At 44.5% G+C, this 4,935-nt stretch overlaps 1 protein-coding gene across 3 annotated transcripts in view; it reads right to left on the bottom strand.

The window, feature by feature from the left end:
* Nucleotides 1–498: 498 nt before the first annotated feature.
* The window catches only part of SPATA6L (spermatogenesis associated 6 like), a 53,966-nt gene continuing 49,529 nt past the window's right edge, over nt 499–4,935 (bottom strand). For 2 of the 3 annotated variants that reach the window (XM_019555431.1, XM_019555433.1), the window contains exon 13: nt 499–1,058. The gene's annotated coding sequence lies outside the window, so the exon portion shown is untranslated. Of the gene's footprint in view, nt 1,082–4,935 lie in introns of all 3 variants that reach the window. The other variant, XM_019555432.1, reaches the window with a different exon arrangement.

Below are 4,935 nucleotides of genomic sequence, written 5' to 3'. Positions count from 1 at the left end.
TCCCCTCCAAATGTCTCTTAACAATTCCTTTCCAATGTTTGCATTTATGACATTAGGTTTCTTTGGGCTGCTGTTTGCATTTGGCACTCACTGGGCATGTCTATAAATGCAATAACTGCAACTGAATAAAATCTGGTGCAATTTGAGCTGGAGTAAACTAATCTGGAAGTTATCATCTACACATGCATTTAAGTGCAGTAATTGACTTCGCTGTCAGATAGTATGAGTGTCTGACAGGACTATCTGATGGTGCAGTAAATTAGTCTACACTGACCTAATTGCCACACGTGTAGACAGTGAAGCTTTACGATGCAGCAAATTAGTTTACTCCACAATAAAGCACATGTGTAGATGTGCCCAGTATAACTCTCTGCTATTAACGTGAAAAGTCATTTTACATAGCACCAGAGAAATCTACATTTAAGCACACAAAAAACCTACTAGATTGTATCTTCATATTTTTTATGACAAGTTATTTTTTAATGATAATAATAATAACTTAGGTAGGTCAATAATTTGAAATGTTTTATTAAAATGAGTGTTCCAAAAACATTTGGTAAAGATTAATTTTAACTGGTTTTCTGAAAAAGTGAACATCAGGTAGTAATGAAGCATCGAAAGGGCCCCCTCTCTTCTCTGTACAAGAGCACTAATGAGAATTCCGTGCCCATCTTGAAAGAGAAAGTAATTTTTACAGAAAGTAATTCATTCCAGACAACCCATTCTGATTCTGTAAACCTTTGTGATAATTACAAATGTGATACTTACAGAAAATATTATCAACAACCAGTGCCCAAAGATCTGCATCATTATTGCAATTTTTTAGTTCTCAATTAATGAACAAATTTACACTTCTGAGAAAATTATACCTGAGCCATACAGCACAATCATTTAAAATCAGCTACTCTTAGCAAGCACAGTACAATGCATAGCTTCGCTTCAAGACAGATTAGACTAAACACCACATGGAAAACAAACCACTCCCCAACTCTGAAATGGAGGTGTCAGTCAGAATTGGTTCTTCAAATCAATTTCCAGAAGTTGTTGAGCTGTCCCTCCTAAGAGAATTAGACAAGTATGACTGTGGACAAAACAAAATGTCTGAAAGTGGTTTTGTTAAAAACAAACAAACAAACAGGACATATGTATATTTCTTAAGAATGTTTTCTAGGCAAGTAGGTCTTTAGGTTTATGTAAAATTAGTATGGGAAAAATATGGGGTTTTTTAAGATTATTTTAAAGTTACAGGGGGGATTTAAGTCCTCTTGGTACACTTGGAAATTCATTTCCATTTTAAAAAGCTAGTTTCATATACATAACAGTTTCATATACTTAACAGAAGGGAGCTTTGTCCTGTACTCCTTACTCAGGTGTTTCACAAGAATGAAGTCTCAAGGATTAGGCCCACAATGATTATTGTTGTTCTTTCTGTATGGGAAGTTAGCTTGGGTTACCTACTTTTTGCAGACCTTAACTTGTTAATTTTGGGCTGGTGTGGGGGGATGTTCATTCTGAGGCATTGGCTGCACTCTGTTTCTGCAGTAAGCCATGTTTGGAGATGGGCAGATGGGATAAGTATGCTTACTGTCCACTTAGCAACTGCATGAACAGTCCATTAAAAAGACCAAGGCTTTACTAGATTTTCTTCAGGTCTCTTTTGTGCCACCTTTAAAGGTAAGTCCAAGGGAGAGGGCCTGTGAAAAATCCTATTAGAATTTTTACTTTAAAAAGTAAATTGCCAGATTGCATAGCAGGATACATTCAGCCCCAAAGCCTGTGTGAAGGCCCAGCAGCTATAAAAAGGAAATCACAGCCTCCTGTATTTTTATAACTACTGTGGATCTGAACCTGTTTTCTCAATATACACTCTGTATTGTAGTGTACAAAGAGATACTGAGCCCTCAAGAGACTAAAACCCAACTGCAGGTGGTCAGTGGATAATAGTCTGTCTGCTTACAGGAGTCCTGTAGTCTGAAAGGCTGAAGACTGCATAAGACGCAGATGGGCAAACTCCATTAAGCCCATCCAATTTTCCCCCAAAAATTATATGAGGGAAATTCTGACTTCTGTGGGTCTTTCCACAGAAGGGATTAGTCTCGATCAAACTAATTTTCATCAGACCAGTCAGGGTGATTTTATGTTGCTAGATGTTATTACACTGCAGTTAAAGTACATGAAATTTACCATGCAGTATTACTGTCACTAGTACGTAAGTAAAGGCAGCCTATAAAACAACAAACAATACAAAGAATATTTTTTCCTACTATTTGGTTGGTCTAATAAAAGATATCACATTTACCCAAAGAACCTTTCCTGCCTATGTCCTTAGACCAACATGGCTACAACCAACAACCCTAAAACAATCCATTAAAGCACTGCTGTTTTTAACTGGGCATTTAGGAGATGTACTGCAATCTGTTAATATTATAAGCATCTCAAAAATCCATTGGCTCTTCCAAGTATACGTTACTGTCACAGCATGTAATTCTACCAGCCAAAAAACCTTCTTTAGAGAAACTTTCAGTTCAGAAAAGGAAGCATTATCAATTCTGTGAAACTTCTTGCTGAGAGAATCACCCTCTAACCACATACAACCTCAGAGATTGATTTGCATCGCAAAGGAAATGAATAAGTAAGTGTGGCAAAGTGGGGCTCCCCACCTAGCCACAGTGCTAGATTCCTCACTTGCCTTTGGGCACGCCACCCACCTGCCTCACCTGCCATGCCTTGTTCTTAATTAAGATGTTAATTAAGGTGGGAGGTTGCCCATTCATGCCCCGATGCCAGGAGGGCACTATCTGCAGCTTCATACCTCCTTTACACTGCAGCCCATGCCTCGCAGATGGCATCCAGCTGTTAATCTCCCCATCTTGCCACTGGGCTCCAGAATCCTCCAGTCGGGACCACTCTAATATCCCTCCATTCAGGCAGCCTACCCTGCCTTCGTTCGGACTGTCTAGCTCCCTGAAACCATTTCCCCTCTTGGGCGTGGTCCCCCCAGGACCTTTGGCCACACAGACCCTGGCCTTACCTCCAAGGCCAGTCCAGCTCTGGGCGTCCCTCATGTTGGGCCCCTGGCCCTTTTGACCATTCTGGTCCTGGCCCCAGCACTGACCAGTCAAGGGTACTCTACATCAGGTCTCTGCCACTCTCGCCCTGCTCTCACTCCCAGGGTCTGCCTTCTGGCCCTACTAGCGGGTGACCCACCCGGTTGTGGGAGCTGGGGTGACTCACACCACGACTCGTGTTCCAGGGTCTCATGGAGACTCTTACTCCCCCCCGGAGCAGCATGTCATTGTGCTCTCTCTATATAAACATATTGGGCTCTCAGCGCTCTGTTTTTCCTCCCCTGTCACTGGGGTTCCTCATCTCTGTCCCCTCACGTGGGGCTCCACACCGCCTCCTCACGTGAGGTTGCAGGGCTTTGCTCCCCGGCAGGCTCAGGTGGCCATAGCTGTACCTGGCCCCAACTACTTTTCCTCAGGGTCTTGCACCCCATAGGGCTCAGGTGGTCACAGCTGTGCCTGGCCCTCAACTACCTCCAGTGTTACGCAAACCTACCCAAAGTTGAGGGCTACGGTTAAGGCACCCCTAACCGCCTTTCACCAGGGTGATAACTGGCCAGGCATTTCCTGGGGACTCCCACGCCACTGAGAGCCCCACCAGGCCACCCACTCCCAATAGGGTGCAGTTTTAGGTCATGCCCAGGACCAGGAGCCTCCTAACCATCCCCTACAGCTCCTCTCTTACCTCGAGGATATTCCAGCAGCCTCACAGCCAGGCAATGTTGCTGCCTGGCCTGCCAACAACAAACTGCCCTGTTTATATGGGCGGCCAGAGCTCTAAAATGGCCACCACAATTAAGCACCTGCTGGCTGCTTGGCCCCCAGTCCTAAAGTGGCAGGCACCAACAGTGCCCTGCCACATACCTTCCCCCTTAAAATGATACCTGGTGGAGGTTTCCCTCGCTGCCCCCCAAAACAGGCTCCCCTTGGAGCCTGTGAGAGCCCTCAAATGGTGAGCACCCCCGAAGGTGCTCCGCCACACACCTGCCCCCCTTAGAGTGAGATCTGGGGCTTTGCTTGGCTGCCTTCCCCGCTGGGCTCTGCCCCAGCCTACTGCAGCCCCTGCCACGTGGCAGGCATCCGAAAGGTGCTCCACCACAATAAGCTACAGGTTAGTTTGGGTGGTGGTGAGCATGAGAGGGCTGTATGCCCCTAGATTGGATGGGCACAGTGCAGTATGCTCATTCACAGCTTATATAGCAGGGAGGGATCCAGTTGGGAGAAAACCACCCTCATAATGCACAGCCCCCAATGCCATCCAAGTTGGACCTACAGAACAGGTACAGAAGAAGTAATGGCAAGGCAGTGCCCCTGTTATGACTGAACTTGGACCTTGAGGGATCGTTTGTAGGTTGTTACAGAGCTGTTCAGTTTTCAGGTCTATTCAGTCTTTGGCCTCTCAGCTGAGACTGTAAGAAAGCCAGTTATAATCATCTATGGAAATTAAATTTTTAATTATGCTTGGCATTTCAAAGGCAGCAAAGGACAACAACCATCTTTTCTAGAAGTGACATCCGTTCTGAATAAAGGAGAATCTACAAAAATATTTAGCTGAGTTAGCTGAATAAAGCTAAATTAGCTGAATAAAGGAGAATCTACAAAAATATTTTAGAAGTGACCACATGCCCTGACAAGCCAGCAGTGCAAGGCTGGGGAGCAGATACATAGCTAGAACCTACATTCTGTTGTAACCAGATAAGCCAGAACATGTTAATACAATTTAAAAAGAAGAACAGTTTAATATTGTTTGCCATTACTTGTGTTCATCCAACTTTCATCAATATTTCATAGATTTCATAGACATTAGGGCTGGAAGGGACCTCGGGAGATCATCGAGTCCAGCCCCCTGCCCAAAGGGCAGGAAGTCAGC

This window comes from Crocodylus porosus, unplaced genomic scaffold (genome assembly GCF_001723895.1).
Source record: "Crocodylus porosus isolate Cpor-Errol unplaced genomic scaffold, CroPor_comp1, whole genome shotgun sequence".
NCBI lineage: Eukaryota > Metazoa > Chordata > Crocodylia > Crocodylidae > Crocodylus > Crocodylus porosus.
The sequence above is the reverse complement of the archived record's forward strand: the minus strand, read 5'-3'. Positions and strand labels throughout refer to the sequence as shown.